This window comes from Cryptotermes secundus, unplaced genomic scaffold (assembly GCF_002891405.2).
Source record: "Cryptotermes secundus unplaced genomic scaffold, Csec_1.0 scaffold1826, whole genome shotgun sequence".
In the NCBI taxonomy this organism is placed as follows: Eukaryota; Metazoa; Arthropoda; class Insecta; order Blattodea; family Kalotermitidae; genus Cryptotermes; species Cryptotermes secundus.
Window position 1 is genome coordinate 89711 of NW_019729943.1, and position 25540 is coordinate 115250.

At 43.6% G+C, this 25540-nt stretch overlaps 1 protein-coding gene across 1 annotated transcript in view; it reads right to left on the reverse strand.

Annotated features, from left to right (window-relative positions):
- Window positions 1–25540, reverse strand: part of LOC111865908 (neuropeptides capa receptor) — a 121893-nt gene that overhangs the window by 51592 nt on the left and 44761 nt on the right. The gene's annotated exons all lie outside the window — the stretch shown is intronic.

Sequence of the window (25540 nt, forward strand, 5' to 3'; positions counted from 1 at the left end):
AGCCTCAACATCTCACGACCCTCAGGGCCTGTTCATGGATACCTTTTTTTTATTGCTAGTGGGGTGGGACTAAGTCCCCTGTACTGCGGCAACTTCTGGGCTATTGTACCAGCCCCAGATGATAGGTGAGGGTGATTGTGAAGCAATTGGTGGAATGAAGATTAGCAGGGGGAAACCGAAGTACTCGGAGAAAACCTGCCCTAGTGCCACTTTTTTCACCACAAGTCCCACTTGACGAGACCCGGGATCGAACCCGGACGGCCGCGGTGGGAAGCCAGCGAATAACCGCTTGAGCTACGCCGCGGCCCCCCAGGGATACCTTTACTTTACTGAACTGTTTATCTAGGCTCTAATATAAGACTTCAAATTATCGAGAAATGAGTCACTCATCGTTCGAATTACACTTCAACAGAAATTCTATTAAAGCATAAGCTAAGGCACAGGCTTATTGCTAAGGTCAACATTATAATCGAGACGAGGTGACCATTCAGGTAGAAGCAAAGCAATACGGAGTTGGAAGGGCACTGTACTTCTCTCTGTACATAACATCCTCTTTACTGCAGGAGTTATTCGGAGTAATGGCGTCCATTGAAAGCCCCCTCTGATTTTGTTTCCCTGCTCACTACATACGAAGCTCTAAGCTCTCCGCTATCGACCCTTCGTACCGTGAAGTACGCGGCCATTCATGGTGAGGCTCTTCACAATTCAATCATAAAGCACGGGATTTTATTGCTCCATTCACATTTTCTTGTAGACTTCAATAGCAGAGCATGGTGACTGACAGGCTATCCGGGTGCATGTCAGTTGATGGGGGCACGAACATCTCATAATACCGATACAGTAAGAAGAAAATGTTGCAATAGTGGCTGCTGAGCGCAACATCTCTCAAAATATAAACATAAACTTTCCTCTTTCCCATATAGTTATTTTCCGCGTCTAACATAACAGGTATTACTGACGGGACAGCGTAGTCGGTATAGCGACTGGCTACGGGCTGGACAACCTAGGGGTCGGAGTTAGAGTCCCGGTAGCGTCAAGAATTTTCTTTTCTCAACGTCGTCCAGACCGGCTCTGGGGCCCACCCAGCCTCCTATCCAGTGGGTACCGGGGGTAAAGCGGCAGGGACGTGAAGATGAGCACTCATCTCCATCTAGTGCGGGGTCAAGAAAATATGGATCTATACATCCACTCCCACATTCACCTTCATGGCGTAGTGCTTAATTAGTTAAGCACAGGAACAATTTTCCCTTTTACTGAACACTGTCTCACAGAAGCCAATATTAACCCCTCAGTGCCAGTAATGGATGCCAATAAGTACAAATGTACTTTCGGCTGCTACAAGGACTACAATGTCACAACGTAAACATGACTGCGGTCTTAAGGAAAGCAACGTATGTCCGGAATTGGAAAGAGTCAGGTAAGTGTATCAGCATTTTCCTTATTAAAAGGATCAAATGAAAACCAAGTTACGTCTCCATTCAGTGACAATGAAATTCTGATCTAAATATATTAGTGCATAAACACCTAAAGCCTTTCCTTCTGCTTCTGAAAGTAACGATGGTGACTTAACACTCTTTCCGTATCATCATCATAAACATCGTGGAAGCGGCCTCCGTAGTCTAGAGGTAACGTTCCCACCTCATGACTCGTAGTACGCGGGTTCAAATACCCGGCCGGAGGTCGTCAAATTTTTAAGGGCGGAAAAATTCAGGGAACAAGTCCTCCGGGAGGGACTTTAAGCCGTGGGTCCCGTGTCGTAGCTTTACGGCACGTAAAAGAACCTCATATCTCCAAAGGAGGTCACTGAGCCAAATTACGGACGTTTCCCGCCCAACAGCAGTCTCTAATACCTCTGGTAGATGGGGGAAGCATTATAGATACCTCTCAGCTAGTAGAGCCGGTCTCGCTGGCTGGGCGGGACTGATGGTAAGCACCAGTACCGGTAGGATATAGAAACTGGTAGAAATCATAGAGGGAAGCACAATGGACCAATACAGGTCTAAGTGCATGGGGAAACCCACCCTCTCCAATAACTAACTAACATCGTGGAAGTACTCGGTTCGAGTCTCTGACTGACGTATCCTGTGGAGGTCTGAGTCTCATTAGGCAAATTCTTTGCTTTCCAATTTCTATCTACCTACGGCTTTACAGCCCTTGTGGACCTTGGCCGCTTTTTCATTTTCTTCAACTATAGACAGTCGGTAGGACTCCTTTGACCGGGGATCAGCCCGTTGCAAGGCTGCTACCTACACACAGAGGGACAGAAACAGAATAAATACACACACAGACATCCATGCCTTGAGTAGGATTCGAACACATGGTCCCAGTGTGCGAGCAAGCGAAAACAGTTCATGCCTTAGACAGCGCGGCCACAGTGATCCGCGTTTTCTAATTTACTGTACGTAATTATTCCTCAACTTTATTGGATGCAGTAAAATCCCACAGCTGATACGGGTGAACTGTGCCCACACACCTCTCAGACTTCTGTGAAATCATTACTCTTAACTAAGGTTTCTCAACGTGTAACATTCTGTACATATATGCCCAAATCCCTGGTGCTGTGAGCTGGCAGTTATTAGGGACGCTCATTTGTTTCCTCCTGACACGTACCGACAAGTCTCCGTGTTCACTGTACGCAAAGCCACCAGAACTGATTCGCTGCGACAGACTGTAGGCTAGACTATGTGTCTGCCATAATTGTACAGCGAACAAGTTTCCGCCGTAACCAAGACGAAGCGATGTGCTGAACGCAGAATGCGACTCCGTCTGCTCTCATAATAGACGATGCAACCGACTAAGTTGGTTTCTGACTCGTGTCGGGCGAAAACCGGGATAGTATATTGAAATTGGCCATGGCCCATTCTATCCACATCACTGCCATTTAATCGATCTTTTTTCTTCCCTTTGGCGCTATAGCCCCAATTTGGGTCTTGGCCTACCTCCATGAAACTCTCCGTTTCACTTCGGTTCACTAGATCTTAAACATTCGGTAGGTCTCCTTGGGCGGGTGATCAGCTCGTCGCAAGACCTCTACTTGTACACAAACACAGCATAACTCAAATACAGAAAAACACCCAACATCCATGCCCTGAGTGGGATTCGAACCCACGATCCCGGCTTCTGAGCAAGCGAAGAGAGTACATACTTTTTTTTTTTAATTCGCTTAGTGGGGGGGTGGAGTCCAACTGGGTCCACTCGACGCGGCGGCCACTGATTGCCCTATTGTACTTGCCCCGGGTGATTATGATGACAGTTAATTTGGTAGAATGAAGATTGGCAGGGGAATTCGAAGTACTCGGAGAAAACACGCCCCAGCGCCACTTTGTCCACCACAAATCCCGCTTGACCAGACCCGGGATCGAACTCGGGCCGCCGCGGTCGGGAGCCAGCGACTAACCGCTTGAGCTATGGCGCGGCCCTATCGAATGCTTTTATAATCTGCTTTCCTCAGATCAGCTCCGTTCATTTGGCTCGTATCCTGTGACATCTGCAGTTTAGCCACATTCTTTGGAACACTGGTCATTCTGCTTCAGTTGGTAGTAATGCGATGTGTTTACTCTCGTTGCCAGAAATGTCGATATTTTTTCTAATAAGAAGCCACGTTTGTGTTCATACCACCGCCAAATTTTCCAAAGATGCGAACCTGTTTGAGAATTGAGCCTGATCCTGTTCCCCAGCCTCCACGTCATGTAGCTTCGTGAGGTTGAATCTGTCCATACAAAACTTCTGTACAGCCCGTTTCCTGTCAGGTAAATTTCAATCATATCATCCCAGGTTTCCGACATGTACTGTGTTCTCTTCACGTGTCCCGTCAAAAGTTGTGCATGGATCTCTCAACTGCACCTATGTCCTGCATGGCTTGCTCATTTCATTCACCTTAATCTGTCGTCGTGACAGCGCTCTGCGAGTATCACAAATTATTAACCTAATGATTACGTAATCCATAATAAAAAAGATAGAATTATAGTTAAACATATTTTTCTCCCTTATTACATCACCGAGATAAATAAAAGTGCATCATGAACATATTCTGCAAATTTTATTTTATTTCGTATCTGACCCCTCGAGTAGGGATAACTCAGTGGGTACAGCGACCGGCTACGGACTGGAAGGCCTGGTTTCGATTCCTGGCAATGGAAGATTTTCCTCTCACCTCATCGTCCGAAAAGGCTCTGGGTCCCACCCAGCCTCCTATCTAATAGGTACCGGGGATCTCTCCCCGGGAGTAAAGAGGCAGGGGCGTGAAGCTGACCACTCACCTCCATCTAGTGCTGAGGTCAAGAATGGTGGAGTCATACCTCCACTCCCCATATGTCTTATGACTTATTGCTTTATCTCATCTTTATCTGACCCTTAGAATAAAACACAACCGGAAAGAAACAGCACACTGAAATCAACGCGGCTCACAAAGCTGTCGACATGACATGAGCTTGAAGACACAGGACGTGAAGTTGGAGCACAGCGTCTGAATAGACTGGCACTCTGTAGAAAATCGAAGGCCGGGCGAAGGTCCAACACGGGGGAAGCTGATGTGTACAGTGCCCGATCCTCTGGCCATTGTAAAGAGCCTATGTCTACAGCTCAGGTTATAAAACAGACCAGAAATTACTTGGAAATGCAAGTTGAGACAATGTCTCTTAGTGAAGCTCCGTTTCAGAGCCCACTCGACGTTCCGATTGTCGGGGGAAGTGAATTATAGTAACGCTGGGACAATATTCTCAAAAAATTGTGACCTCCGAGACATTTCTACAGCCCCATCAGCTTCCTATCCAACGAGGATTGGTGTAAGATGGCTGCAGCATGAAACTGGTTACTCATCTCCATCTAATGTCAAGGCTATACATGTGTGGACAGATACTTTCACTACCCCAGCATCTTGTAGCTTAAGTCTAACATCCCATTCAAAGAAAATTTCTCTGCATGGTTTTCATTGGCCAGTGTGCTTTTCCACTCTCACCAATCTACGTCCCTCATTGTCAGCCTATTTCCTATTTTCCTTTCTTTTAAAAAAATAAGAGTAGGTTTATAATATCACATTGCCGTCTGTTGGTTTGTTTGTGTGTCTGTATGTATATCCCCACACAGAAATTTTTGAATGCCTGAACTTATCGTCATGAAAGTTTGGTACGTTTATCATGACTCCTGAGGCCATTTCAACGGTTGATGCATAATTCATAATGCGGAAGAAGGCAGACGCTATAGACCAGCAGAGTATCCCGGCGGAGTGGCCGTCACATGCCATGAAGGACATAACTGAACTGCATGCACGTGGGCGAGTCCGTTCCCACATGTATCATGTTGGGAACGGCACTTCTGGCATCTCAAAATATTAAAAATACCTTCGTAGTGGAAGACGCACCAGTACGAAGTGGATGGTTTACACCTGTGTCTCTCAGCAGTTTCGTCTTCACTGGTAACATGACAACACTTCCCTCGGGACGACAACACAGGTTTGAGCGGAATCTTTCCAGACCTTTGGGCGGAACACGACCGCTTGTTCCCTTAATCTTATCCCACTGCATTATTATTCTGGGGGCTTTCTGAAAGCACAAGCCTACCAAAGCAAATTAAGTGATATTATAAAATTGGAAGCTTGTATTCGAGATCGCCGTAAATCATCCCTGTTTGCATAATATTTTCTCCGAAATCCGACCTCGAAATACACTGGTTATACGTGACGATAATAGAATGCCGAGGCTTACAGGTAAATTCAAAAACTTCTTACATGTTTCTGCATGATAAATCTATTATACGAATAAGTTCATGCTTCATGCATTGCCACAGATATACACAATTGTCAATGTCGATTAATAAATGCATAAAGGTAAAAAAAAGGTAAAACTATCCCTGTAACAGGTCGTGAATGCCCATAGGATAGTGAGACATTGAGGCTCCCACATTTTCTCTAGATAATCGACTCACAGATGATGCTGAGGTTGTCAGCCGTACGCGCCGGCCACTCTTTGCCCCCAGGAAGATTCCTGGTACTCATTTCTGTTAGAGACCGAGTCGACCCCAGGGCCACAGAGCGGCTGGAAGGATTAGGTAAATTAAAAATATCCACCTCGTCGGGACTCGAACCTGCGATCTTCCAGCTTGTAGCATAGTACCTCAACCAACTACGCTACCGCGCATTACAATAGTACAAAATACTTGTTACAGGGAACACAATGAACATGTCGGGTCGTGCATATCCTGATACAAACTTCTGAACCAGAGACTTATTTGACAAGAGTTTCCTAACTCTGAAAGCAGTTTCGAAGTTATATATTGCAATCTTCAGTCTACTTCTCAGATTGCTTTTCTTTGTGAAACAGCTCTCCCCCATTTCTCTTCTTATGCAAAATTTCAATTCAAAACAAAACAGTTTACATACAAAATAAATTACTTTTTGGCGGAACGTCTTGAGGTCAAATTTTTTTTTCCCCTAAGTCGAAGAAGCGTTCTAGGTTTACCTAGTGTAATAAATTTGTAGTCTAGGTTTAGACAGGGCATTATTCGAGAGGCGCTGCAACCGACAATACGCCTGAAGACCCATCTACGGACAGAACGCATAAAGCCTACTGCCCGACTGCGCAGGATAGAGATTTACAGGACTCCGAACACGTGTTCTTCATGTGTTTTACGAAGCTCTGAGGCTACTGTCCGACAGTTTGATTCGACTGAATGTGCTAATTTAGTGAGTAAACGATCACATGTTGGAATCCAAATTGGATTACATTTTTAATTGCAATTGTATGTACGTTACACATTAATGTACGCGGGCATGCGGTAGCGTAGTTGGTTGAGGGGCTATGCTACAAGCCGGAAGTTCACGGGTTCAAGTCCCGATGAGGTCACTGGATTTATTTCAATTGATCTAATCCTTCCAGCCGCACCATGGCCCCTGGGTTCATTCAGCCTCTAACAGAAATGAGTACCAGGAATTAATTAAATAAATTTCCTGGGGAGTAAGGCGCGGCCGGCGCGTAAAACTGACAACCTTACCGCCATCTTTGAGCCGATTGTCTAGATAATGTGGGACCCTCAACGTCTCACAACCCTATGGGCCTCCACTGCCTGGTACAAGGATAGCTTTACTTTTTTTTTACTTTATTATTATTATTATTATTATTATTATTATTATTATTATTATTACTTTTGGTACGAACGTACTACGTAAGTAACGATTCTGTTTATGTCATTTTTCAGAAATAACCTCAAACTTTCTCACCATGGCCATCTTTATAATATTGAATTATGGGCTATGAAATATTTCGTGCCCAATTTGTAGGAAACCTTTAAACTTGTCTTTATAAAACATTTTGCATTTCTTGTTTCGATGGTCCATCAGCTGCAGCTGTTAAACTGAAAGCCAATACAAATTTCACAGGGACATCATTGTTCTATTATTAATCCTAAAGACAAAATAAAGAAAATGTTCATATTTCCGGGACATCTATTACTGTACATAATTTCAGTGCCCAATATTTCGTGATGCTAGTGCTGTTCCCACCTAACACTTCCTGTCACCGCCATGTTGTTCATACTGCATGAGAGTGAAATAACTAGGTTGGATTAGCCTCCGCTGGTGCAAGGTCCATAAGAAATGACACACACACACACAGGTGACTTGACAAACCCAGAAGCCCGCGATTTTCTTTCAGTAAAGGAATACAAATTAAAGAAAAATATTGGCATGAAACATAAAATTTTCTTGGGTGTAACACCGTATTGTCAGGTAGGATTCTGCTGACATGACGGACTAGTTGCATCTGCAGAGTCGAAGAGGAAGTAAGCAAGAATCAAGCAAGATGGGGACAAAGAGAGTCCTTAAAGAAGAAGAACCTTTCTCCGAAATATATCCGCCTGACTACACGGTGTTGCATCCCAGAATACAGTGCCCTTCATACTTGTTAAAGAACTTAAAATCCGGCAAATCTAAAATTCTGTTACACTTTCTGTCCATTATTCGGAACGGAAAACAAGGATGCCTTTACAAATATTCTCTCCTTAGCAATCGATTACAAACTGGCAGAGCCAAATTGCTTAGCATACTGTTCTGTTCGTATGGAGCCTGCCGTCAATACTGGAAATCCAGTCTCTGAAGCCCCTAAGGCTGGGGCCACACGAGGGCACAAAATGCGTCCGTTGTAACGAACGTCGTGACGTCCGTTGTAGAAATAAACAATAATGCTACGCTTTCTTCTGGCTCCATTGCAGACAAAAAAACTACGCACCGCATTCTGCAACTGTGTGGTGTCCTCAGCAACGTCCGTCATAAAGTACGTTCGTTGCAATGGACGTACTTCGTGTGCTCGTGTGGCCCCAGCCTAAGCAGATAGCTTCCACGCTGTTCACTTGCTGCTAAAAAACAGTCACTGGACGTTACCAAATCGGGACCAGGTGCTGGCCCTGGAAGGGAACTGGATAGGCCAATTCGGGCAGCACGTTGCTAGGACAAGGAAAGAAATTCGTAACCTTCACATTTCACGGGTAATTCCTTGCATTGATGTAGGTACATTCAGTCCTGATGACCTCCGAGATTTCTTTCATAATTGAATGACTGATTCCTCCGAAGGTTTGACATGTTATCGGCAGATGTCATATTCAGACCTTCACTGATTTGAAATATTATTGTTTGAAGATGTTGAAAATTCGATGAAGTTGGTGATTCTATACCGAATATGTTAAACCTATGGCCTGATATCCGAAGACGTCTTAAAGAGCACTTCTTACGTATTTCAAGGATCCATGAAGACCGCCGACCAAACATGCTATGGCCGTTAATTAGGTGCGAGAACGTGTGTTTTCTATGAAGGCATGGCGCGGAAATTTCGGCGAAAATCTAAATGTTCGTCCATTTCTTACTTTTCCACGCTCACTCTGTTTTTCTATATTTATTATGCATGGCGCCCACAGCTAAGATCGAGGAACAAACATATTCTTGAAGAGGACGGAACAGACCAAATATGGTCTCATTCATGAAGGGGAAGATGATGACTGTGTACGAGGAATTAACAATCGATGTAATATTACTGATCCCCCGGATATGGACAAGGTCACGAGTTTGCCCGTGCTTGGTTCACGCAACAGTGCGCCAATGATCACGGAGCATGAACATAAGTGCGATTGGACCCGCCGACGCCTGCCTCTGGCACGAACAGCGAACATTCCTTTCCAGCTCAACTGCGACCGCACTCTCGCGTGTTTCGAAGCATTCCGTCCGATTCTGTGGTACAGTTTTCAAGTTAAGAAACCTATTGCTAACCCCAGAGGCCGGCACCGCCCGTAGTGATCTCTTCCGCCTTCGCCTCTGCTGTAACGACTCCCACGCCACCCCCCCCCCCTTTAACATGCATGAACTCGCGCGGAAAAATCTGGAGCAGTATTACCCTCGATGATAACATCAGTTCTTCCTGAAACTCCACCGACTTCATTTACATTTGGCTTATGCAGCGTTTTCCTCAATTTTCGCAGTCAGTAACTCTTTTTTCTCTATGTAAAATCCGTACATTGTACGTCACATAAATCGAAATTGTCAAGTGCAATGAGTTCTCCAAACGTATAAACGGACGTTTTTTTTTCTGATCTGAAAGAATGCTGCAGAAACAGTGCGCGCGCGCACACACAAACACATTAATAAACAGGAATACAACAAGCCTCTTCCGAAGAAAGCAGTCTTTTGGGATTTGGCACCGTGTATATGTGGTGTTAACCGACGTTTCGGAGGAACGTATCGCCTCCATCTTCAGGGTATAAGAAAAAATATAAGAAATCTGCAAGCGAAGAGACCGTGAGAACCGGTAAAAGCAGTCTGCAGTATCCAGATGATACTGGATAAAGAATTATAAAGATGTAGAAGAAACCAGCTCGCCTCTAATTTGAGGTAAGTAAAAAGGGTAAAGCTATCCCTGTACCAGGCCGTGAAGGTCCATAGGGTTGTGAGACGTTGAGGGTCCCACACTATCTAGACAATCGGCTCAAAGATGATGGTTATTATTAATTAATTAATTATTATTTAATTAATTCCTGGTACTCATTTCTGTTAGAGGCTGAGTAAACCCCAGGGCCTAGTGCGGCTGGAAGGATTAGGTTAGCTGAAAAAAAATCCAATGACCTCATCGGGACTTGAACCCGCGACCTTCAGGCTTGTAGCATGGCCTCTGAACCAAGTACGCTACCGCGTGCCCCCTGTAATTTGAGGTACTATCCCAAAATGTTCCGGGACAGACAGAGGAAAATCAAGGAAAGCCTCCTTCAAGACAAGTGTCCCAGCCACAATGCAAACCGAATACATCAGAAGCGTTATCGCTATGCCTACCTGTTAGGTGAGCTCAATGCACACAACGGACTGAAGCAATTCAAGTCATCTTACTTTTCGGAGGGTCTCTGTACAGTTTGGTCTTGCAGGTCGGAGCCTAAGACTCCAAGATGCACCAACGTCAAATACAATAACAAACTTCATGGATCTGAGCCTTCTCGAGAAACCGTCAGTTGTGCATCTACTGCAAAAGTTCCCAGCATTTTATGGAACCCAAAGCTTCATTACCGTGTTTACAACAGCCCTCCACTGGTTCCTATCCCGAGCCACATCAATCCAGTCCGTACCACCTTATCCTCTCTCTCCAAGGTTCATTTCAATATTATTCACACATCTACGTCTTGATCTTCCTAGTTGTCTCTTTCCTTCTGGATTTCCCATCAATATCTTATATGCATTCCTCTTCTCCCCCATTCGTGCTACATGTCCTGCCAACCTCATCTTACTTGAATTGATCATTTTAATTATAAGTACTTTGAGAAGAGTACAAGTTATGGAGCTCCTCATTATGTAGTTTTCTCCAACCTCAAGTCGATTCATCTGTCTTCGATCCAAATATTCTCCTCAGCACCCTGTTCTCAAACTCCCTCAGTCTATGTTCCTCCCTTAATGTCAGAGGCCAAGTTTCACGCCCACACAGAAACAGAAGCAAAGCTGGAGTTTTGTATATTCTAATATTTGCTTTTTTTTTTTACAGCAGTGGAGAAGGCAATAGGTTCTGGACTCGATGGTAGCAAGCATACGTCAAATAAAATATAACACGAAAATTAAGATTGATTTTAGAGTAACATCCTCTGGGCTATTAAGCCGTGAAGTCCGGTACAAGTTCGCCGATATTTCAGAGAAATTTACAGCTTACATGTTCAGGGTCATAGAGTAAAGCAAGCAAGTAACAATGAACAAGTAAGTAGCAAATGGAATGAACTGTTTACTGGTTGCTCGGTTTATCCTTCCAGCCTGAAGATGGATGCAGTACTTTCGTTAGAACCACAGGTACACTTCTACCGAACTACAAGGCCCCACATTGCAGCATATACCTCTCTTCACAGACACTGCTGTGAGAACCTCAGAATCCAGCAAGTCTAATTGTTTGATGGGATGATATCTCATAAGGACACGACAGGATGAAATCAATAGGAAATATTTTCTAAAACAGGAAGCGCTGTCGGTTTCAATGTAAGTGCATGGACGTCAGTCTTAGCAGTACGGAGTAAGACGACAGAGCTACAGTAAATAGAGACACACTCGCAGACTGGCGTCACTGCCGATTGGTTCCACGCTCAACTTCATGGCTATTTATTACAAGCAGGGGAATTGCCCGGAGTCCCTTATCGACCGTTACGTTCAAACCCATTTTCCTAGGTCAGCTTCCTCTCTAATGTTTTGTCATTCCGATTTACTTAGCCACTGTAAATGGTAAAACATCGAGATACGTCGTAGTCAGATGGAGACGCGCAGACGAGATAATATTCCGACAGTGCCACGAAATTATCTCTTCGCTTCCACGTGCAGGCCAGCTCTGGGGCCCCACTCCTGGGCTTAACGCGGCTGGAGCGTCAAACTTCCCACTCACCATCGTCTACTCTTCAGATTGCGGCTGCGTGGAGATTAATCTCCGTCCCCCCGAGCCTCTTCATGCTGGGACGCTGCACCGCTGTGATGCCACTTACACTTAAGTCAAGTCAAGTCAAGTCGAAGCGAAAGTCACATTGCGAACGATGGTCAGTTGGCCAGGTAGTCTTGATGTCTAACCCTTTCTGGGGCCCAAAACCAGATTTGTGTTACTGTCAAACAGTTGCGGTTTTGTCGATGTGGGGCACCCTCTCTGATGAGAGGATGGGTGTCATCTGTCGAAGTCATAATCAGCGGCACATGTAATCTATATGCGCCAGTTTGCTTCATGAGTTATACAATTCTTATGATGACCATTATGCTCTCTTCTTCTGACTCGGCCCCCTTGAGCTCTGCCATGATCTGCTGAAATACCGTTCCGACTTCTTTGAGCATGTCGTTCAGAGACGAACTGTTTGCATCAGGAGCTGCGACTCGAGGGAGGCGGGTCGGCCTTGTGTAACCGGGGACAGATGAGGTTGCTGCTGTTGCTGTGTTGCTGCATAGCGCCGCCGCGGACAGTCCAGGTGTGGTGTGGTGTCGATGTAGTCTTCAGTACTCTCTGCCACAATGGCTTTCGCATCTCATCCATGGTGTACTCCTTAACATCCTCTCGCATCACCGATATATATATATATATATTGCAAAGTTTGAACTGCCTCCAGAAACACTGAAACCTTTGTAACAAATAGTTCGAACACTCCTCAGACCTTGCTTTGTCAGAGACCGTGCTTCATCTGACTGCTGGCTTAGAAATGATCGATTCAAAGAGAATTTCCTGTGACGTGCTTCAGGTGATTACAAGTTCGTTTTAACGTACGAACACGAAATCTGATATTCTCGGCTATAAATTGATATTTATTATTGATCTCTGTATTCATGTTCTATATTTGGCGGAGTAAAAATGAACTGGCCAGATCAAGTAACAAAAAACTGACTCAAGGAATAGAGGACAGTGTCATTCCAAAAATTGCATGTGTCCCAATTTTAAGGAAAACTGAAATAAGGTAAATTTGTTCCTGTTCTTAATTAGTTAAGCACTGTGCCATGAAAATATGTGATGGAGTGGAGGTACAGCTTTACCTTTCTTCACCTTAACACTAGATGGAGCTGAATGGTTAGTTTCAGGCCCCTGTTGCTTTACCCCCAGTAGCACGGGTCGTCGGTACCCATTGGATAGGAGGTTGGGTGGACCCCAGAGTCGGTCTGAACGCTGCGGAGAAAAGGAAAATCTTGCACTGCCGGAAATCGAATCCTGCCCACCCAGCCCATAGCCCGTCCATATACCGACTAACACAGAACATTACACGTCATAATTATGTATGGCAAAATGTTTCAGAATCTAAACTGATCTTTTGCCTGATTCTTGCTTGGCTTACTCTTCGGCCCTGATGATGGAAGCATATGGTCCTTCGTAAGGTCGGTACACTTCTGCAAGTCTCGATTCCAGGACATGATAATCTTCAGCATAATGAGCGGAAGGAGGAGAGAGGACATTTCGCCGAGTTCAGCACACCTACTGTGTAAGCCTTTGGGCTGCAGGCTGTGGCAGCTAAACAAGAAACTGTACATCGCCCAAAATAAGTTCAAGGAAGGAACACAATTCCACAGCGGGAAGGCTGTTGTTTCGGGGGAGAAAAGTTAATTATAAGCGTCTACACAAAAATGTCAGTGTAACAGAGAAGAATTAGGTGGACAGTTGAGGATAAATTTGTTGTGGATGCCTCGAATTCAGATAGTCCTCTTCTCCGAATTCGAGCATCGTGTCTTATAAGCCCGATTCGATGTCGAGACGATAGAAAACTGATCTTACCGTCTATTTCTGTATCTTTCTACGCATCTCTCTTTTGAGGTTTTGTAAGTGTACTAAATCTGTGAATTTACCATCCTGCATCCTAATCACACGTTTCTACTCCACTTGTTCGCTTGCTACAACCGCCCTTCAAGCCAGCTTTCGCCGCTACTGCCGTTTATGACATCATAGGGTGTTGCAGGGGCGATGCTGGGTTGCACTTGTAGAATTGATTCCAGATGACTATTGTAACTGATACGGTACGACCTGAGGGATACTCAGAGGGTTATTGGTATCCGGAAACATTCGGTGTATGGAGTACCTGTAAGATTTGGAATAGTCCTAATTTCACAGGTTGGTTTGATGGGTTAGCTCAGGTAGGGAAGGAACTTGACTGTCCTACGCGTGTTAGCCGGCTGTAACTCAGATGACCAGGAGGTACCCAATCACGCGTCACCCATTCACTCAGAAAACAATTGATAACTTGTTACTGATTTGTATTAATGTGCTTAAGTGGTTGCACAAATATTATACGTACTTGACTTATCTACGATGTTAATAAGACGTAATCCAAAGGGCTGAAGCGTTTACGAAATACTGCTTATTGTTTATTACTGGAATTGCCAAATAGCGATTTCTGTGAAATAAATTAGTAAGTTCATTTCCCTCAAAAGCCAAAATGGTTGCAAGTTGATTCAGAATGTGAGGCCGGATGGCACTCAGCACGTTAGAACACTATCACTGAAGCCAAGTGTCTCTGCAAAGAGGTATCCCTCCTCATATTCACAACTTGAAATAAGGACTTCCCCTTCCAAATTCTAATTGGCTGGCTTGACAGAGGTGTACAAACATTTTGCGTTCCCCAATTACAAATAAAGATGAGCTATATTCAGCTTGGGAGACTTTTAACTGCTAGATACCGGCTCCGGTAATTAAATCTAGAAAAAGCGTTGGTCCTAGAAAAGGTTACGATTTCCTCTACTGTCCAGGTTTCGAATTTCGAAATGAAAGCCGACCGTATACCTAGGTCTCATGTTTCCAATGTTCTAGTCAGGGCTTCTGTCTTACAGCTAAATGCAAGACTTGACCTAAGTCTTGTCTAAGTGAAAAAAAAACCTGATTAACTCACTCGAGCCACTCGAACACACTAATTTAATTAATCCCCAAATATAATTAATTTATTTTACACGATGGTAATTAAAATGCCTGATACAGACAACTAAATTCTGACGGTTACAGTGCCTCTTCGTTTCTTCGGCCACACCGGTCTGCAAAATATATGCAATGGTGCCACATCAACAAATATTTCTTTCTAATTTCACAAGTAGGCTATAAAAAAAGTAAAGCTATCCCTGTACCAGGCCGTGAAGGCCCATAGAGTTGTGAGACGTTGAGGGTCCCACATTATCTAGACAATCGGCTCAAAGATGGCGGTAAGGTTGTCAGCCTTACGTGCCGGCCGCGCTTTACTCCCCAGGAAAATTATTTAATTAATTCCTGGTACTCATTTCTGTTAGAGGCTGAGTGAACCCCAGGGCCACAGTGCGGCTGGAAGGATTAGGTCAATTGGAAATAATCCAATGACCTCATGGGGACTTGAACCCGCGACCAAACAGTTTGTTCAGCATTTTATTTTTAGATTACTATATTTCAGGTTTATGTCAATTAAATTTAACATAATTTTATAAATCGAATTTAATAATAATTTGAGAACAATAATATATTAAAGTTTACTGTATAGCTTTCACATTTTCACAGCATAAACCGTGCACTCTAGAGAGTGTGTCCCCACACTTCGGAAACCGCTCTTCTACTGTGTTCTCTATTTGCAGCAAACTCTTATTTCTTCATTTGTTGTTCTGTCCCGTAAAGTTACTCCGAACAAGGCCCAAGAAGTCTCATATGTACAGCTTCTGTTATTTTTCTTTCTGTTTTGCTCCACCCAAGTTTCTGTTCGAAACATAAATTTGCCTTAGCTGTTATATGGCGCAGTTGTAATGGAACGTTTCTTCTCATTTCATTCTTAAAATGTCTCCATTGTTCCTTTCAGTCGCTTATGTACAATGTGCGCGCGCGCAGTATTTCTTATATATTAAAATACTTTCATCCGTCGCCAATATTTTCTGTATACATATACACATCTTCTTTATACACAGATAACATAAATTTTGTAGGCATGAGATTTATCACTCTCATCATTCAATATCGGGTTATCGTAGCAGAGAATTATCGTGTATTAACGTGTTGCGTAGACGTAACTTATGTAATAGGTCACGAGCGAGATAACAATCATTTGCTTCATTGTATTGTGCCTATTCAGTGAGTATTGATAATACTTTGATGTGGATATGTGATGTGTAGTATAATATATAAAGGAGATGGTTTACGATAGGGTATTTTTGCAAGTTATTTATGGTAGAGGGCGCTATAAGTCAGGCTTGACTCATCACTCAATAATACGTGGGCGGTAGCAGAGAGCAGGGGAAGTTAAATGAGCATAACCAATGGTCAGACTACCTGCTGAATTCTCAACAGGTGTAGTACGAGTGTATGTGTATGTATATATGTATGCATGTATTTATATACGCACGTACATATGTATAACACATATGCAAGTTTTCTTCTATTTCAGCTTATAAGTCTTCAGAAATTTTACATCTAAGGCGTTCTTTTTTTTGATATCCGTTAAACGTTATAACCATTTGTAGCAACTGCACCCATGGCTCGGAGTTTCCGTGCAGTACACGGCCATTCCTTTGGTATTTTATTAACACAGACATTTCGATTATATAACTCTGATGTTCTGTCTAGGCCACCCCATAGCTCAAGCGGTTAGTCGTTGGCTTCCCACCGCGGCGACCTGGGTTCGATCCCGGGACTGGTCAAGTAGGATTTGTGGTGGACAAAGAGGCGCTGGGGCAGGGTTTCTCCGAGTACTTCGGTTTCCCCTGTCAATCTTCATTCCACCAATTGCTCCACAATCACCCTCACCTATCATCTGGGGCTGGTACAATAGGCCAGAAGTGGCCGCAGTACAAGGGACTTAGTCCCACCCCACTAGCAATAAGAAAAAAGACGTTCTAAGAGCAGGGCCGCTCTGTGGCAATTGTTATCTGATGCTGTAAGCAAACTGTGTTCATCGGTGCATGAAAAATGAAGGGAATTCTTGCTCCTCTGAAATCTGAATACATCTATGCCATGCCATGTCACACAACTCAGTAGTTTTACTGAGAGTTACGTTATGTGGGACGGCGGACGACTCACATTCTTAACGCAACTCCATGTTAGCTTCAATTTGTGTCATCTGTTTGTCTGAAACTGTTATATACGTAATAGTTTTTGTACAGATTTTTGTTGTCTTTATTAATTTTCCATTCAGGTTGTACTCCAAATCATATGAGGACCGCCTCTCTCCAACAGAATGGCCTTTATACACAATGAGATGGAAAAGGGACAGGGGATGAATATCAGCAGATTTTCCTTCTTTTTTTTTTTTTTCAAAATCTCTTCTAATTCCCGCATGTACTGCTGGTACTGCAGATGGCAGTGAAATTCGATTACCGTTTTCATAAACGCTATAGGAGTTTTCTTTTCAATTTAATTCTTATTTATTTACGAGCAAACTTAACAGCCCAGAGGCCATTTGCGAAGTTAGGACGAGTAAGAAGAAAGTAACAACAAAAAATACAAAGTATTGCAGTTTATGTAATAAAACTGAATCATTAAAATCAAAGTTATCATTAAGTAGTGACAACGGCAAATATGTATAATTGCAATGACTATGCCGTTATGCGGCGAGAAAGGATTTTACACATAGATACATTATATACATCCATACATTAAATCAGGTGTTGCGCGCAATTAAGTGTTTCAATATGATGCAAGGACCACTATAAAATATGATTAAGAATAAAGTCTTTGGCTCCAAATACATCAACGTCCCTGCAAGCAACATCAGTAGCTGAAGCGCTCTAGCAGAGGGAAGAATTCTTGCTTGAAGAGCAGATGTTGAACAAAGCAACGTTTCTGATGTACCGAGGAGGATCTCGAAGACCAACAATTTCTAAATGAAAGGAGCATCAATTAGGACCAAGGTAACTTGAATAAGGAAGAATACGTCGAGATGATATTTCGTCATATGCAAAGTGTGCAATTTTAACTCATCCAAAGCGAAGAATAGCTGCAATGAACTTGAGGAAATAAACTATTAAAATAGAGGGCCGCAAACCTCTGCTGGATGCGTTCCAATTTGTTGGTATTAGTTGGCATAAATACTAATAATAAGATTTCATCTCGATTTTCTTTAAATTTTCCCTCTTTCCACACATCATTAAAGATGCACAAAGTATTATTTCCGTTATTTCTCCAGCGCGTTTCCATAGGTACGTCGCAATTCAGCGAGGAATTACTGCGAAATGAGGTCCAACTGAATGAGAGAAACAAGGAGCCTGTGCATGCTATGGCGGGTTGTCTAAGCTGCAGGTACGAGTAACTTGCTGATAGAGAGGGAGCTGTACAGGGATATATTCAGAAGAAATATCCATTGGTTAAAACGAACTGTTTTCGTGAACCCTTACTTGACGCTGAGCAGTGGAAGACAAACTGTGAAGCAATGTATTAATAAAGAAAGAAGCGTTTGTAATCTGTATGACATCCATTAGGGAACATGTATCCTCACAAAGTTTTTTGATGGCATGTTTAGAGAAGAGGTAAAGATAACAGGCCATGGAGGCCCATAGGGTTTTGAGAATTCGAGGCTCCCACATTTTCTAGATAATCGGCTCACAGATGGCAATGAGTTTGTCAGCCCTACGCCCCGGCCTCCCTTTACGTCCAGGAAGATTCCTGGTACTCGTTTCTGTTAGAGGCTGTGTCGACCCCAGGGCCATAGTGCGGCTGGAGGAATAGGTAAACTGAAAAAAAAATCCAATGACGTCATCGGGAATCAAACCCGCGACCTTCCGGCTTGTAGCATAATGCCTCAACCAAATACGCTACCGCGTACCCTAGCCGTGTTATATGTAACTGTCACAGCTTGCACCGTTAGCCTTGAGCACTGGCTGCTATACAGCGCCGGTTCACTGCACTGCACTGCACTGCACCAGATGGGATGAAAAATCAAAAGCACTCTAAAGTGACAAATATCCTGTCCTTAAATTATATTTATTTAAAGCTTCACAGACGGACGGACCTTGTATAAAGGAAGCTAAATGCAGCATGATACGACAGTGGAATTTAACTACACAGAACAAGATATAACTTATATTTCCTCGTTTAAGTGGTTCACGCTCTGCTCAACTCCCAGCAACACAAATTATTACTTCTGAGTAACAAAAAGAGATCGGCGAGATTTATTTTCCGCTTCCAGCAGTTGATGGAAACTGCAGAGTCTGGCCAACTTATCTTTAGGAGCATGCGCATTTAGAAGAAAATTGACCTCTCCGTGCAAAACAGTCTCCCTTAACAGAGACTCTAAAATAAAAACATTCTCTGAGACTTTATCTAATGGCGAACGAGTTCTTCGGTCCAATTTCCCGCGGAAATGAAGTTACTTTAATGAACTTTGCGTTTAAATTAAAATTACAGCAGGACGGAAAAAGCTGAGTAACGAATAACTACAGCTAACAAACTGTTCATGAAGAAGAGTCCTTACTGAGAAGCAAGTATGTATTATCCTAGTCAATAATTTCTCCGTGTTTTATGCAACCCGAAGGTCATGCCATCTTAGCAAGAGCCACTCAGTGCTCCCTTTCCTCCGCCACATGTGTTCTGCTTACATCCAACCTCCTCAGTTGGTAATATACTTTTTATATTGTCTTACCTGTACTTCCATGTACTTGTTTATCTTTCAGGTACACCGACAGAAACGTTATGTATTATCATGTGTTAGAGACAAGGTACAGGTTTTGGATTGGCAATTGGATTTATGGAAGGCTTACAGGTACAGTATGCGCCAAAAATGCAGTACTGAAACTCGTACATCTCGAAGGCGCATGTGCGTTTGTCGACGGGGCATAGCTCCAGCCGCACGTGTTCCCAGCAGTGAAAAGGAAGTTGTGTTGTGCAGTTGTTGTCGGAAATGGGCCACTCGACGGAGGAAATAGTATTCATAGTTGAGTATTATTTCCGCTCATACGGAAGTGGTCGCCAGGCAACTCGCTTCCTTGGTTTTGATTGGCCAGATGTTATGGTCCAGAAACCGCTACACAGTACACGTGTGACGATATGGTGTGCCGTCTCAGCTCACGGTAAATTAGGCCCCTATTTCATTGAGACTGAGGAAGGCAATGCTCTTACCGTCACCCAAGAACGCTACAGGGACATGGTGATCGGACCATTTCTTCAGGATTTGAGAAGGTTCTGTCATGCAAGGGGCCTTCACATGAATAGACAGTGGTATCAATAGGACGTCTTTTCATTTCAGTACTGTATATTTGGCGCACACTGTACTTACAACAACCTCACCTATATACACATAGAAATCACTGTAACTACAGCACACATAAGGCCTTCTATGTCTTCACTAATCGTTGCTAGGCAGCAGCTAACAAAAACAGACGTCCTTCTGCTTCCTTGCCACGTCGTTGCCAGTTGGCTACTGTCTCACGAACTTACACACAGCCCTGAGCAGTAAACTGCTGCTGGGCTTCGCCAATACGTCGTTTTTGGTTTTGGGTTCCGTCGGGACCAATGACGTAAATTATGACCGTTCCGAAAATCATGCATGTGTTTGGAAATGGGGTCTCTCCTTCGACGAGAGGAGGGGTTGGTCTGTCTCAGTAGGCGCCAAATTTGTTGCACCGCAACCTCGTACGAGTGTACCCGCACTCATGCAGTGTCCAGGTAAGGGCATTTGTACATTACGGACATTCTACTGCAATGAATAATACTTATGCGCGTTTAGTGGGGGGTGGAGTCCAACTGGGTCCACTCGGCAAGGCGGCCACTGATTGATTATGACGATGGAGAATTTGGTGGAATGAAGATTGGCAGGGGAAACCGAAGTACTCGGAGAAAACCCGCCTCAGCGCCACTTTGTCCGCCACAAATCCCACTTGACCAGACCCGGGATCGAACCCGGACCGCCGCGGTGGGAAGCCAGCGACTAGCCGCTTGAGCTATGGCGCGGCCTACTTATGCGTGTTACACACAGGACATCTGTCAATGCAGACTTGTGCAGTAGGTTATGCTTCAACCATTTTCCCACTCCGAAAGGGCAATTACTTGAGCTGTCACAGGCTTGACCATCGCCAAGTCTGAGCCTCTTATGCTTCCTATGCAGGGTTTCTCATTATCCAGTTGCAAGTACATTCGGATTTAGATGAATTAGGATGACTTCTGCCTGTTTCCTGCACAATTTTGTTACGTAATCGCACAGAAAGCCACGTGCAATTCGTGGACCGGTGTGCGCCTGCCAAGATTTCCAGTAGCGCTCGGTACTCTGTTCTGCAGGCGTTGCAGTTTCAAGCGGTGAGCGTCCGCCTCTTGCTCCCAGGTGGGACAGGCATAAACCATTATCGACCCATTTATGACTCTATAAAAAGTAATTTTAATATTAATGCTTAATCGCTCATTTTTGAATACGGAATAAGTCCTTATGTATGTGCCCAGAGCCTTGGCTGCAGTCCTTTCGATAAGCAGTCTCCATGTCGTCCTTTCGAAGATGAAAGCAAGATACACGTATATTACATTATTTACTCGTACGAAGGGGTTGTTCCCAATTTTTATTTTTAGTACATCCTCTAACTAACTAACTCTATGTAGCTGAGACCTTCTTGAGAAGCCGCCAGTCGTGCAGCTACTCGAGAGCTTTCCAACATTTCTTGGAATACGAAGGTTCATTACCGTGTTCACAAAAGCACTCCATTGGTCTCTAGCCCGATCCAGATCGATACAGCCCATACCACCCCATCCTATCCCTCCAAGATCCATTTTAATATTATCTACCGCCTACGTCTTGGTCCTCCTAATGCTCCCTTTCCTTCTGGCTTTCCCACTAACATCCTATATGCATTCATCTTCGCCCCATTCGTCGCGTATATACTGGTACCGTCCGCGAACACGTATAGGATACACTCCGTCGCGTATATAGTGGTACCGTCCGCGAACACGGAGTAGGATACACTCCTTCGCGTATATACTGGTACCGTCCGCGAACACGGAGTAGGATACATCGCTTTCAACAATTCTTCAATTGCTTCGTGAGTATCCGTTACAGCAGACACGACTTTATGGTACCGTTGCCTATCAATGGCCACAACAAGCAGTCTGCTCCTAATTTCAAATATAAATCACTCCGTCCAATGTGACCTGTAAGTTTTTTACTACATGAAAACTTAACACCCTTACACATTTCGGTCTCTGTGGACCATCTTCAGAGGGCAAACGTCACTACAAATAGGAAACCACCATCACATAAGTTGTTTAGATGTAAAGTACGTACACTTATATGCTACAATGCATAGTACACAAAATAGAACATTTCACAAACACAGCAGTTTCCTGGGAATGTAAAGTTTTTAAAAAATTATATAAAATTTCTTGATGCTAATTAAAAAATTTTTTGTATTATCAATAATTAAAATTCGTAAACCATGCAGGTTCGTGTTCGTCCTCCCATCGTCCCTCTTGTACGGGGCAGATATTGTGCCACCTGGCTATCTTGATGTGGAGGTTCTTTATATCGTCCAGGGTTTGCTCGTGGCTGCTGTGCTGTTTTCACCTTAAGTTTTCATGTAGTAAAAAACTTACAGGTCACATTAGACGGAGTGATTTACATTTGTAATTGTTAGTGTGACGGACCAGAATGAAACAAATCAAACTGCTCCTAATTTATTCACGAATGCTACCTGCATTAGTTACCGCAGTCCACAGATACCTCAACTTTACCACATTCTCCACGAGGAATATACTAATTATCTTCCTGTTATGGTTTTTTTTGTACTAGCCTCATAGCAGCGTTATGCCTCGACAATTACTACAGGCAGATTTATGGTCCTTCCTGTGAAGGCGTACGATAATACATTCTTTCCACTGCTGCTTCATTCCTAATATAATTAATGAGTTCAAGTGTCTCAAAACGTAACTTATCACCTTCTGCTTGAATGAACTCTTTTAGATTTGATAAACACCTCATAATTTATACCCGTTCAACTTTACAGTAGGAAAGCAAACAACAAAAGGACTAGATTCAGATACGAATGAATCAGTCGAATCTGTTTCCATCTGCCTAATATCCGGAACCTGTGGACACTGAAGAACTCTTCCGTCTGTTGCAACTACTGTGGGAATCTGTAAGCAGGTCAACATTCTCCTTCCTTGCCAAAGGGATAAAGGCTGTCAACTCTTCCAAATTCATTTACACCTCTGTCCACGTCTATAACGCCCTTGGTAATACTAGGTTTTTCAAGGCTCGTAATAATTTCTTTCTGATTTTCTTTGATTTCTTCCTGAAATATCCACTAGCTTCAAGTGTTACAGTGTTCAGTTATATCCCCATTTACTGAATAGCTTGGTAATTTATTCTCTCCACCAAATCTTATCCATTCAAGAAGGAGAGGATGGGCGAGGTTTTAGTAGCGGATATGAAAGAAGAAAATCTTCGCTAGAAGACCTCGGGGTAGATGGGAAGGTGGTACTGCAATGAAAATTAAAATATTGGATTAAAGGTTTTTTACTAATTTTACGGACCACCGGCAAATTATTTTGAACATGGTAATGATAAAAGTGCTTCGGGTTTCTTAAACTCTGGAAATTTGTTGCCCATTTGAGCGAATATTAGCTTCTCAGGCAGTCTGGTCCATGAAACTAGTCGCAACTCTAAGAGAGCAGGGGGACTTGCACAACGAGGTGCATTATAATGTGTAGGTTAGACCAGGTCTCCCCTGAATCAGTCTGAAAGGTGAGACGACCGGTGTACGTAGCAATTGAGTGAGAGTAAGAATGGATACAAATGTTTGTGGTAAATGCGGAAGGGAACACACGACTGAAGAAACATAGGCAGAGACACTGTAGCATTGAAATGTCACTTGGAATTCGATATGGACTAGATTCTGCCGCCTCCGTTTAGGGTCCAGTGGCGGGATCTCCCGTGCACTCTATTCAATCGTGGGCTTCCAGAGCCGAGAGGAACTTCGAGACTGACTGAACCACTCTTGGCTTCTCACGAACGTCTCTGCTATATGAGAGTGTACATTCGTTCAGAATTCAACGGAATGTCCCATCAATGGTTTCCCCGCATTCCTTTACAGCCTTACATGTTGTTCAATTGTACGTTCAGACCGCTGATTAACGTTATCTCCCTAGAATAACGCATTATTTGTCAGTGGTAAACCATCCCCTCTTTGTGGCATACTGCGTTTCACGTTAAGATAAAGCTCACCCTGTACCTAGTTAATTAAGGAACACGCCATGAATAACTAAGGAGGACTGGAGGTATAGTTCCAACATTCTTGACTTCGGCGCTAGATTGAGGAATATTGTCAACTTCACTACCCAGTTTCTTTGCACCCCGGTAAAGAGCACCGGTGCCCATTGAATAAAAGTCTGGTTAGACCATTTTAGATATTGAGATATTTTCCTCAGTTCTACAAGTATAAAGTCAGGATAACACCTTCAAACGAGCCAGTTCATTTCGCTTCAGTTTACGATATACAACTGCTATCGCATCTCGCCTGGGCCGACAGTGGAGCACAAGAGGCCAAAATAGGGCTGCAGTTTTGTGCCTGCACTCCGCACGGAACACATAATGGATGTGTTCAGAACCTTGGCCGGGAAACAAGAAAGCACAATTCCGAAAATGTAGGATATATAGGAACACAGTAATAAAGTGACTCTTTAAGAAGCAGGGTGTAAAATTTTGTCTCCATTTATCTGGCTCCGAATAGGGACCAGTGGATGGTATGGTATTGAACCTACAGGTTAATTAATTCGCACAGTGGAGGTGGAGTCCAGTTGGGTCCAGTTGGATCCACTCGGCACGGCGGCCACTGATTGGCCTATTGTACCTGCCCCGGGTGATTATGATGATGGAGAATTTGGTGGAATGAAGATTGGCAGGGGAAACCAAAGTACTCGGAGAAAACCTACCCCAGCGCCACTTTGTCCACCAAAAATCCCACTTGACCAGACATGGGTTTGAACCAGGGCCACCGCGGAGGGAAGCCAGCGACTAACCGCTTCAGCTATGGCGCGGCTTGAACCTACAGGTTACATATGAAAGAGAAAATATCATAGCCGGGTAAGCGATTATTGACCCCCGAAAAAAGGATCTCGCTCCATGGAGACAGTGTTTCGTAAATTTCATTGATATCTGCAGTCAATCCATTTGAGGAATTTGAGGACCTCAATGAGACAATTAGCGGTTCCTCTCAACTCCTTTCGAAATCATCATTCTTCTATCATCGTACCATTCGACGCAATATCATATAGTTACTGACAGCGTCGTAAAACAACCCCTGCCCCAAGGGATAAAAGAGGTGAGTCAGAAGATTTCTAGAGTTTGCAGTAATGTGACTGACACGGGCAGATTAAAAGTTACTTCAATTTGAAATGTACACAAAGCTCAGCAGTGTTCTGCGACACGCTGTTGGTCCTATATCCGGTCTCTCACTTTCAGAGTCGTGAATTCCGGCGAGTGGAATTTTTCGCAAGAAACAAAGCAATTTACTTGTCTTTGTTTCAATTTATACGGGAGGAGACAAAACCAGACATCACATTAATTTCCGAGGAACCTCTCTGTTTCTCAGCTTCGCACAAAACTTTAAACACTCTACGCAAACATATTTTAATTAACATGAAGACAAGTTTCTTTGATATTCCGAATTCAATTATAG